The sequence below is a fragment of the Camellia sinensis genome, chromosome 2 (genome assembly GCF_055761805.1).
Source record: "Camellia sinensis isolate YWXY chromosome 2, ASM5576180v1, whole genome shotgun sequence".
Lineage (NCBI taxonomy): Eukaryota > Viridiplantae > Streptophyta > Magnoliopsida > Ericales > Theaceae > Camellia > Camellia sinensis.
The window spans coordinates 15,010,076-15,023,190 of NC_138962.1; the positions used below are offsets into that span (position 1 = coordinate 15,010,076).

The following is a 13,115-nucleotide window of genomic DNA, read 5'->3' on the forward strand; positions in this document are numbered from 1 at the left end:
TTGGAAACTAAGTCACTAAAACGATCAGGAGGGTGAGCCTTGGTAAAGATATCAACAGGTTGATCAGCAGAAGCAATAAAATGGAGATGGGTTGTGCCACAAGCAACATGCCGACGGATAAAATGACAATCGATCTCAATATGTTTAGTGCGATCATGGAAGACATCATTATGGGCAATTTGAATGGCACTTTGATTGTCACAATAGAGAGAACGCCAGTAGAAGCTACACCCATGTCAGCAAGGAGCCATCGGAACCACAAGAGTTCCTGGGGTAGTATCTGCAAGAGCTCGATATTCAGTCTCAGTACTAGAGAGAGTAATGAGAGTTTGTTTCTTGCTGCACCAAGAAATAAGAGAATCCCCTAGGAAGAAGTAGGGAACGACAATCAGTGGGATCCCCAACCCAATCAGTATCAAAGTAAGCATGAAGCTTAAGAGAGGATAGAGAAGAATAGTGAAGACCATGAAACATGATGCCCTTGAGATAGCGAAGAATGCGAAGTAGGGCATCATAATGAGGCGTGCGAGGAGCCGACATATACTGACTGACAATGTGGACAGAATATGGAATATCAAGACGAATAACTATAAAGTAGATAAGACTGCCTACCAACTGTCGGTAGAGTGTAGCATCGGGGAGAAGAGTGCCATCTAGAGGAGTAAGACGATTCTAAGGATCAATTGGAGTAGAAGCACGGGGAGCTTGCTTGAGCCCATATAAAGCACGATGAAGTTTGCAGACTTTATGTGCCGGAATAGTCGACCCAGGAGGGGGTTGCATATAGATTTCCTCAAGAAGATCACCATTGAGAAAGGCAATTTTCACATCCATCTTGAAAAGTCCCTAGTGACGAGCAGCAGCAACAACAATCAAACTACGGACAGAAGTGAGGTGAGCAATAGGAGCAAAAGTCTCCTCATAATCAATACCATATTCTTAAGTGAAGCCCTAGGGAACCAAACGAGCTTTGTATCACTCAATAGATCCATCAAAATAAGTCTTGATTTTATAAACCCATTTACAACCGATCGCAGTCTTACCAAGGGGAAGGTTAACAACATTTCAAGTATGAGTTTTGTCTAATGCCTATAATTCATCAGTCATAACTTGTTGCCAAAGAGGGTTAGAACAAGTCTAACGATAAGAGGCAGGCTCATAAGTAGAAAATGTGGTAGAACCAACAATATAATCACGAAGACAAACATTAGGTTGTGTTACCCTTTATAGATGACCGGAAGAAGGAGGTTGAAAAGGAGATGAACAAGATAGTGAAGACTCATTAAGAGGCGAGGGAGCCAAAGAGACACCATGAGGACCATCAGGGAGAACAGTTGCAGCGGGATCAAGCGTAGGCAATGGCATTTCTAGAGGAGGAAGACCTGCATCAAAATCATCAAGAAAAAGATCTATAAAGGGATCAATAAAGTGAAAAGTGTAAGCTGGAGAAGATAAGTGAAAGGAAGAAAGGGAGACAAACATTTTATGTTCTCGAAAGACTGCATGGCGAAAGATACGAAGACGCCTAGAAATGGGATCCCAACACTGATAACCTTTTATGTTCAATTTCATATCCAATAAAACAGCACAGACGAGAACGAGATTTTAGTTTGGTGCGTTCATGAGGCTGGAGAAGAACAAAACATGCAAAACCAAAAACCCGAAGAGCGATGTAAGAAAGAGAAGTGCCATACAATCACTCATAGGGTGTTTGATTATGAAAGACCGGTGTATGGACATAATTGATAATGTAAACAACAGTAAGAGTAGCTTCTCTCCAAAAATTTTCAAGACAAGATAAAGAAATGAGAAGAGCCCGAGTAGTATCAAGAATATGCCTATGTTTCCTTTCAGCACGTCTATTTTATTAAGACGTGCCGGCACAAAAACGATGAGGTTAAGTGCCATGACTCTAAAAAAAGGTTAAAAAATCAGAATCCCTATATTCCATAGCATTATTAGAACGAAAGATTTTTATAGTTTTGGAAAACTGGATTTGAACCATTTTGGCAAAATTGTAATAATGTTGTTTAAGCTCAAAACGATTTTGCATAAGAAATATCCAAGTATAACGAGAAAAATCATCAATAAAAATAACAAAATAGCGAGATCCCCCCATGGTAGGTGTAGGAGATGGGCCCCAAATATCAGAATGTACAAAATCAAAAAGAGCACAAGAAACAGAATTACTTTTATTAAAAGATAAAGCTGGTTGTTTGGCAAGTTGATAAAATAAACAATCTAAAATGTCTGAAGAGCCAGACCTAACTGACCATTAAAAATTAAAGATTTCAATCAACCAACAGAAATATGACCTAACCGACAATGCCAAAGATGAAACAATAATAAGGTAAAAGTAGATGAGGATGAGGCAGAGGTAGAGGCAGCCAATGGAGTGGAGACTGGAACATGAAGATGGATGAGCTTATAGAGACATCCATGCTTACGGCTGATCCCACGGGTCTATCCCGTCCGAGGGTCCTACAAAGGTGATAGTTAGACCATGTTCACATAACTAACTAATGGAAATAAGGTTTAAAGGGAGAGCAGGAATAAGATAAACATATGATAAAGACAAATGAGATGTAGAGACAGAACCAATATGACTCACAGACATGAGAGAACCATCAACAGTATGTATGGAAGGAATATGAAGAGAAGAGGATGTGAAAGAAAAAATAGTAGAGTCAGAAGTCATATGGTTACAACAGACAGAGTCAAAATACCAGGGAGATGTACCTGAGGTGACAGAAAAGGTAGTAGAAAGAGGTGTACTAGAGGTAAAGAGAAACTTTTTAATTAGGGTTTCAACATCCATCTGGGAGAAGACCATGATGGAAGGATCCAAAGGGTTAGAAAATGAAAAGTCCTCAAAAGCAGCAGCAGCAACAGCAGCGCGACGAGCAGGCATAGACTGAGACTGATTCCCGAAATGATGGGACCGTCCCTGAGAGTGAGATCCATAAGAGGATGCTCCAGTAGAGAATGGGTGTGATGGGTTACGAAAACAATCTTGCTGGAGATGACCTGGGGTAGTTTTGTTACAATAACAGCAAAGCCTGACTGAACAATGAACCAGAAGATGAGCAAAAAGGAGCCCGCGATTTTGACAATAAATGCACTAAGGAGTATGTGGGAGAGAAGAGGATCTCTGTAACTGAGGAGTGGGCAGAACTGAGTCCATATGTGAAGTGGATGAGAGACCAAGACGAGTCTCCTTAGATAGAAGCTCGGATATAGCTTGCTCAAGAGAAGGCAAGGGAGTGCGATGCAGGAGAGATGCACGTATCGGCTCAAAATGAGAGGTGAGAGCCATGAGAAACTGAACTAACCACTGCTGATTGCGATATTCAAGAAATAGAGCAACATCTTCAGGATAAGGCTAGGTAGGTTCAAAAAGAGCAAGCTAATCCCAAACAGAATATATTTGAGACAAAAAATCATTAATAGACTGACTAGGCTCCTGCCACATGCAATGGAGGTGACTCTGAAGCTGATACTGATGTGCAAGACTAGTAATTTGATATTGTTGTTTGAGAAAGCCCCAAATATCTTTAGCAGGGGTAGAAACCGAGTCAAGTTGAAAGCGACCGAATTGAAGGTTAATAGAAGTGACAGAGGTATTTCGGAACCAAGTGATGATCTGATAATTTTTACTGTCCCATTCTTCGAAACGATCGGCAAATTTGGCTGCAGTTTCCTCAACCCCCTTTGTTGGTTTAGACACATCCCCAGTAATAATGCGCCATAATTTCTTGCCTTTGTGAAATCCAGACAAGGCTTGGGCCCACAGAACATAATTAGAACCATCAAGAATGACAAAAATTGGATGAGCAGACTCAGAGCGATCCATGATGGTCTGGAATCAAGGCAAAAATAGAAAATAGCACAATAGAGGCAAAACTAGAAAAAATAGAGCGTACCAGTGAGTTGGGAAGGCCAAAATAGAGAGGAACCCAGAAATAGATAAAAAGGCCCAAAAGAGGAGCTGGCCCAAACTAGGGCTGACGTCAACCCGCAGTAGAGGGTTGGCGTTAGCAAGGCACAGCGCACGGTATGGATCAAAGGCACGAAGCACGATAGTGAAGATGACGCAGCGTGTGTTAGCAAGGGAGGCGTAGTAAAAGGGCTAACGTTAGGCGAAAGTCAGCGGCTTGGTTAGGCGACTGGCGTGGAGCGACAGCTGACGGAAGCGGTTGATGGAAGCAGCTAAAGGCTGATGTCAACACTGAAAGGCTGACGTCAGTGATGAACACACAAAGAGAGAGAGAGAGAGAGAGAGAGAGAGAGAGAGAGAACAAGCTCTATATATTTTATTATGTATTTAACCAAGTACAATAACTCATATATATATATATATATATACATAGGAGGAGAATATATACACTAAATTGGAAGGTGAATCAATCCTACACTAAATATGGAAGGTAAACCAATCAACTAATATATATCTATATATAATACAATATATAACTATATATATACACACTAACAAATTTCATGAAAAGGCATGGGACTAGTGATCAAACACAAAAGTGATTAGCTTAATTAACTTACAACACGTTCATAATAAACAGTCTATGTAATTAATACAAAAGTTTTAGAAACAAACAGAGTAGTCTCTTCTTTTTTTTTAAATTTTGCTCATGTATAACTCATGATCTTTGTTCTCAAAATTAAAAAATTAAAAAAAAAATGAATATTAGGTTAATCCCATAATAAAAATCAGTCTACCTCGTTAAAACCTTACCTCCTCTCCAATGTACTAAAAAGTTACTATTGACATTAATCTACTTTATTATAAAAATATTTGTGGATTTTGTCAAATAGAAGAGACAAAAAACGAAATCCACAAATATATGATGCTGAAGAGTGATGTGATTGAAGAAAGATTGGTGGAGTTGGGGGAAATGTAGCCGACGAGGCCATTGCAGGAGGTGGTGGTGGTGGTGGTGGAAGTGGTGCAGTTAAATGAATGAATTGGTGGTGTAATGGCGGCAGCGTATAGAACAAATACTGTGAGGACCACCTTAGCAAACCCCATTCTTATTCTTTCTCTTTCTCTTTATCTTTCTCTCACACACGAGTAATAGATATGGAGGACTCTTGTTATTAACAAGTAGTGTTTGTTTTGAAGTTTTCTTCTTTTGCTTTTGTATTGCTGATATATAAAAAAATTGCCAGAGTTTTGACTTTGTACTTTCAACATAGTTTTGTTCTGCTTCTTTGACATTTTGAAATTATCATACATCAAATTTTTTAATTATCTAATCACTATAAGGATTTTAACATTGAAAAATTGAAAAATATATATATATATATACATAATTAAATAAATAAATAAAATTAGGAGAATCTTGAGAATCCTTGACCCTCTCTTGGTGGGTGTTGAAGAACATCAAACACCTCCCTAAACTTCACTCCACATTCATGATTGCCAATTAACCATAATACTTTTCTTTTGTTCCGTTGTAAAAATATTTTTAAAAAAAATACAAGAAAATAGCATAAAGCGACACTTACCTATTATGGGAGCAGTGCTGTCATGGTTAATTATTGATTTCAAAAGATTGTCTCGTTCAATGGTTTGGTATTGAACACAATTCTCAGTCTAAAGTCGAATTTTAAAAACACACTTTCGCAAAACAACATAAGCTTAGAAAATACATTCATAACAAATTTGTATAATCGAAACATGAATTTGGTTAAGAAAACCTCAAAGTATGATGTTTTATTCAATCAAGTAGGATCAGCTATGTAAATTCTGTTTTGCCATTTCACTATGTTAACGGCCACCCAATCCAACCAGACTCTTCAGATTATAATTTTAACTTGATGTAAATGCTGCTTCATTCCAGTCGCATCAACAATTGCAGACATTCTACATATACATTCTCTCTCTACATATACATATATTGTAATCTCCATATTGCATTCAATCAAGAATCTGATTGTTATCCTCTGGAGTATGAGAAACATACAAAACATTCATGGAAGATATCTCGACTTCTGGAAGCAAAAAGGATAGAAAACCAAGACGCTATCCCTATAATTAACGGAAAAAGGTATGCCCTCAAAAAGAGAATGAAACAAATAAGGCTATGCATAACCAAGAAACCATCTTAAACTGGAGTATCCATTTAAGTGGATCCAAGGAATAACTGAAAATTTAATTACAACTAGTTCCAGAAACTCAATGGAACTTCATAGGCACTTTTCAAAACATATATCGACTGAGCTGTACTACTGTTCTAGGTCCATTCAAAACCCAACTGTGACCTTCATAGATACAAAATATACACTAACCATTCTATGCCAAAACCCCTTCAAAACCCCGGTTAGTGACCACAACATACATACAAATTGACTACACTAACAAAAGCCTACACAACTTGGTAGCATTGCCTACTTTAGAACAAGTTCTGTAATAACCCGACCCTCGCATGTGTTTCTGGTATATTTTCAGTCCCTTATTCTGAGCATTTAAACATTTATGGTGAAATTTCATGTGAAATTAAATTTACTTAAGCGAGACTTATGGTTACGGATTCATATCTGTCTACTAAAAGAACAATCTGTCACAATTATAATGTTTGAATTAGAAATTGGAAGCCCTAGAGGCTTAATTATCTGAAATTGACTTTACATTTGAGATCAGCATAATTTTTAAGTAATAATAAGCGTTTCTGTGAAATTTCAATTTGGGATGATTAAACGATTGATTTTTGTCCTATTCACTTTTTATATATATCTATGTTCTTTTTAACATTTGACTTGGTAATTCTTCTTCAAAATATCTCCTGGGAGAGTAGGAAAAGAAGAGTTAGAGAAGGAAATGAGAGATTCACCTAGGGTGGAAATTAGGGAAATTGGGAGGATTGGTAGAGATTTGAACCAAGGTATGTAAACTTCATCTTGAATTAAGCTCTTTCTTGGATTTGAGTAAGCATGCCTTTCATTTGGAAGAGCTAGGGTTGATGCTTGAAGTTTTGTAAGTATTGATTGTCTAATTGGAAAGTTATGCTTGCCATATGGTTGTTTTGGAACCTAATTTGAGTTATATGAAGAAATTACACCTTGTTTCCTTGTTAATTTCATGTAAACACTCATTTAGGTGGTTGGATCATAAAATTAAATAGCTATGTATATATGTGTATAAGTGAACCCAAAATAATTAGAACTTTGGAAAGAATTATGGTTGGTTGTGATTATGAATTCAAAGTAAGTAAGGACCAAAGTAGATCGGTGATTGATTTTTGCGTGATTTAGAGCCTTATTCTTGTGTTAAATTCATCTAATTTGAACCTTTTTATGTGTTTGCAAAGATGAGTTTTGTGTGAGTTTCGGACTGCCAAAACAGGGGCTCGGCCGCACGTGCGGAGGTCATGGCCGCACGTGCGGGCAAGAGAAAAAAATGAGATTTTGCATTCTGCCTATGGCCGCTCGTGCGGTGAGGAGGACCATTAGGCAGTAGGGTTTAAAAGGCATTTGTAGAAACGCCGTCATATACCCCTTTTTTTTTTTTTTTTTGAAATTGTGCTAATTTTTATTTGATTGAACTAAAAAAATACCTGTAATAAAGCATTAATTCACTTTCTCATTCAATTAATATCCAATCACCATTACCCACAAAATTAACATATCCAAAATTCAAAAATCATGTCTTAACATTAACCACAAACTAACATATATCCAAAAATCATGTCTTAATATTAACCACAAACTAACATATATCCAAAAATCATGTCTTAACATTAAATTTGTAGTCTTCATTGGTTTACATGCCTGCATCAAAACATAAACTGCAATCAGATTCACCAAAATAAACACAAATTAAAAAATTTGTACCCAATACTTATAAACAGTACTTGAAGAAGCACTAACAATAAGATTTTATCACATACCAAGAAGCACTAATAAGAAGATTTTTATGCATAAGTGATCACATAAATAGGGGAGAAATTTAACGGATGGAATTTAGCTGGAATTATAATTACTTTTGAGAGAAATCAGAAGAATGAAGACCAAGAGTTATCAAGAGTTACCCGATGTTAAGACATCTCAAATCTGCATACATACCCATCAATAAAATCAAAAGAGCCCTTAAATTGTTCCGGAAAATTGAGAAGAGAGAAGTCTGCAAAAGGAAATCTCCCTTGGTAGGCAATGTTATGGATGCAGAAAACAATCTGCCATCATTTGTTAGTACTAGTGTTAAATCCCAACAAATAGTCCTTGTCATTTGGCTAAAATTCTTTTGTTTTAATTTTATTCTTTGCCTGAAATTCTTAACGACGTAATTGAGCAATCTTACTCTGGCATTCTTGTAGATCCCCATAGGTTTGTACTTGGTCTTCAGATAACATGGGAGAAGAGCAGTGTGCCAATCATTGGCAATGAAGACAACATCCTCCCCTGCATTTGTACGAGACAAATATGTTACACCATTTATAATAGAATGCAAAATAAATAGATAAATAAAGGTACAAACTTTGAGAATGGAACATACCATAAGGTCCACAGAAATATTTATTGTTGTTTAGATTCAAAATCCTTGGTGCCTTCAAAGCAGCCTGAGTTCAACATAATAAATGAATGCCAGCTATATACTATATAAGCAATAGTGCAGAACTGCATACATGATCAGGCGTAGGCTAACAAAAATCTTGAGTAGGCAGTAAGAGGAAATAAAACAATGATATACCACAGGTGGTCATTATGTAAAACAAACAAGAACATGGATGATTGACTCGTGTTGAATGCAAAACCATGTAAATTTGGAGCACAATGCCAACCTTTTGCCTTGACAACCCATCGACCGATTGCTTCTCTAATATATAATGAGCAATGATATACAAATATATATATATATATATATATTTTCCTACCAAGCATTGTGGTTTATAATTTCAAAAAATTTCACTGCCACAGCATTTTTAGTGAGTTTTCAGTATAAAATTTCTGCTTGACAATCATTTTCCATATATAATATAGTAGGAAGTTACGACAAAACAACTGCACTTTTTTATTTTGAATCAAGTGTTCAAAGAATGAAAATCATTCATGGAATTACGGGCTTGAAACTACAGGTTGCATCAAATAACTTACTTGGCACAATATACTAAATCGAATTTGGTTGTCCTGGTAATCCCATATAGATCTTAGATCCAGTTTTACCCCAAACCTTTGAAAGTTCAGAAATTCAAGCATCAGAACTAAGATCAAGCTGGCTATTACAGCTAAAGTATATATAGTTCACCCCTAAAATACGAGAACAGTTGATTGAGGACAGACATAAACCTTTTCCAGGAACATTGGGTGATCCACAAAAACACGATCAACTCCACGTTTGTAGCAGTGGAAGAAGCGAACTGTCTCTATTCGGTCTCCAATTTTTAGACACTCGGACCTAATTTAGACACTTGGATCCTTTAATTTTTTATAATATATGACGAAGAAAAAACTCACATTTGCTAATAAAGTAATACGTTTAGCCTCTCACATGAATTAGATATAAAAATTTTATAATTTTTCTGAATCCTATTTAATTTCTAATATATTCCTACATAATTTGCAACATCTCATCTAATTTTGCATAATTATCCTAAGATCTTAAGATTTAAATTGTCTGACGCTTGGATACACACTCGCGCCCGAATCCATATAATATAGCTCATATCCAAACAAATCTTAAAGAATATTTTTGGTTTCAAAACAACAAACAGTTGAACCCGAAATCAAAGCAACTGGGCCCAATTAAAAAAAGGGATTTTTGGTGAAAAGCCCCTTCTATGGGACCTTTTTGTGTGAAATTCACAGAATAAAATAATGGTTTCAAAAGTCCCTCAAATGAAAAAGTATGGTGAAAAGGCTAAAATACCCTTCTATATAATCTGAAAACCTCGTTGAACCACTTATCTTCTTTTTTATCTCCACATTAGTGGTATCCTATATCTCTTCACTTTATTTTCTCTCTTTCTAAACTCTAAACCCTTTTGATCTCCATCTTCGATCCATCTCATAAAATTGAAATCTTGAAATTGTCCATTGAAATCCATTACCATCTTAGACTTGCTATCTATGAATTCGTGTTTGAGATCAATAACTTCAGATCTGAAATAAAATGACCTCATATATGTCAAAAAAATGATAAATTGATATATTACAATAAAAAATCGAGAGTTTTTTGTTTGTTTGTTCATAGATCTAAAGTAAAATTCGATTATAATTTCTTTATCTAGTATGTACTCTGTTTTCATAACAGTAAAATTTTACTCTGGTTAATGAAAAATAAAGTTTGTTCTCTTATGCTCTTTGTATGCTCTTTTTTTTTGGCATTGTGATGTTTTAATTTGCTTAAATGTCAGATGAATGGATTTTATCTCTGTTTTGTGTTGGAAATAATGGATAATTTTTTTTTTTTATTACAATGTATGGATTATAATACGAGTTTGTTCGATATTCATTTCCTCTTTTGTTGCTTTTGACCTAAATTGAAGCCCTATAAACGGTCGATTTTGATGCAATTTGGTGTGTTTGGTTAATTTCGATTTTACTTTTCTTGTTGCTTTTATGTGGTTTAATTGCATTAATTTCGAAAGTAAGTGATAGTGTAGATGCTTGCCTGCTTGTTTGCTGCTTTATTGACTTATGTTACAAATAAAACTGCTAATCAATCAGGGTAAAATTTTACTTTCAATGAGAGTAATATTTTACTTCTAAGCAGAGTAAAATTTTATTTGCACAGTAAAATTTACTGTTTCATTACAATGTTTGTGCATTTTTTCCTACTCTTTTTTTTCTTTGGCTTCATGAATATTCTTTGTTTATATGTTAGAAATGGTAAGCTTTATGATTTTCAAATTTGAGTAAATCTAACAAGATTTTGATTTCTATTAACAGTGTTGATTATGGAATTATTGTATGCTATATCATACGTCGGATCATAAGAGATGAGCCTATTGCAAAGTCTATGGAAGATAATGAAATTAACAATTTTCAAGCATCAATAGTGCATTAATTTTTGAATGATTCTTCAAAGGCATGGAGTGGGGAACAAATCAACCTCAAAAGAAAAATAGCCAAGTAATAAGACCTCATGGACGGCAATGTGGACGACTTTTGAGAATTACTTTTTTGTATCTGATGTGAATGTTGAATGTAATTTTTCTTTTTTGTAAATGAAAGAATGCTGAAAGAGTAAATGTAGGTGAAAAAGTGCTAAAAGAGTAACAATGATACGTGTTATACTTGTTATGGATTAGGATGGAACATTGTTGTAGAACATTGTTATGGATAGAATACAATGATACAGTTCATATTTTGTGTCTCTTGATAATATATGTAGTGGTGGTGTTACATTATTTTTGCACAAAGATTGTTTTATGAGCAGTAGGGACTTTGTTTATTGTTGTAAATTTTGGTACAGGTTGAAAACGTTTTCTTATAGGACTCACATACTTTAAAGTAAAATTTTACTTTGCAATAGAGTAAAATTTTACTTTCAATTCAGAAAACAAATCAGAAACTGCATAGACAAGCATTCAACAACACAGTAAAATTTTACTTTCAATTCAGAGTAAATTTTACTCTGAAATACAGTAAAATTTTACTTTCATGTTAAGAAAACTAATGTTTTACTATCTTTTAAACTAGAATTTCACTCCTATTAAACAAACTCCAACATAGTAAAATTTTACTTTTAATTCAGAGTAAAAATAAATTTTACTCTGAAATACAGTAACAATTTATTCTGAATGGGAGTAAAATTTTACTTTCATGTTAAGAAATGTAATGTTTACTATTTTTAAAACTAGAATTTTACTCAAAATCTTCATGTTAACAGACTCCATTATAAGTTTTTTTACATGAAACTAGTACAACCACATGAAAAAAAATATATATTAAAATGTCAAATTCAACCACAAAGCAAATCATAAATTTGGATAGACAACCATTCATCAATATAGTAAAAATGTCTGTTATTGAACACACAGTAGCGACCCCACACTTGTCATTCTTTACATACACAAACTCAAATCATATCTCAATGGCATATTTACATAATGCAGTCCAGAAATCCTTTGCACCTCTAACAAATCTTTGACCTACATGAGTAATTTCATTCACATATCCAGAAGACAACAAAAGTCCTTTCTTTATGACAACAAAACATAGGAAGTAAATCCAATTCATCATCAATAATGTTGGATCCATTCGCCTTACCCAATTTTGTAGCCCCATGTTTTTCATTTGAAATGTCCATTTCAATAATAGTCACATCAACCCTGTCAACACCAAGGGGATAAACAAGCGATAACAGATTCTGAAAATCAGAATCATCATCAATCATGCATTGCGAATTTCTAGATAAACAGTACGATAACAGTATGCAACCACTATTGTCAAACTTCTTCAATTTACAACTTAAGAAATCAGTTAAGTTCTTCAACGTGCAGTTTGACACAACCTTGAATACAATGGTACGATCACCATACTTGCATAACAACATATTCAAACTGTAATGAATTGATAGTAAAATTTTACAGTCAATCAAAGTAAAATTTTACTGTCACTAGGAGTCCAAAAACAAATAACAGAAGTACACAATAACAGAGTAAAATTTTACTGTCATTGTATAAAAAAAATAATTAAAAACAAAACAAATAACACCAAAGTAAAAGTTTACTCTCATTTTATCAAACAAAAACAGAGCACATGCCATAGTAAAATTTTACTCTAATTTTATCAAACAAAAATAGAGCACAAACCAGAGTAAAATTTTCCTCTCATTCTGTCAAGCAAAAACAGAGCACAAACCAGAGTAAAATTTTACTCTCATTCTGTCAAACAAAAACTAGAGCACACACCTGAGTGAACTCGGCAAATCAACAAAAATAAATCAAAAACAAAACCAAAAAACCTAATCAACATACCTGATTGAACTTGAATAATAATTCAAACACGTAATTGAAGCAAAATCTCTAAAACTCCATCAACACTCACAAATCTCGATCGTGTATTGTTGACTAAGGGCGAGATCGTCAGCGGTGAGATCTTAATATTTTGAGATCGTCTTCATCTTCATTGATTTCGCAGATCATCTTGAGCTGAGA

At 34.7% G+C, this 13,115-nt stretch overlaps 1 pseudogene; it reads right to left on the minus strand.

The window, feature by feature from the left end:
- Positions 1-7,769: 7,769 nt before the first annotated feature.
- LOC145806479 (granule-bound starch synthase 1, chloroplastic/amyloplastic-like) lies at positions 7,770-12,511 on the minus strand (annotated as a pseudogene).
- Between the last annotated feature and the right edge of the window lie 604 nt (positions 12,512-13,115).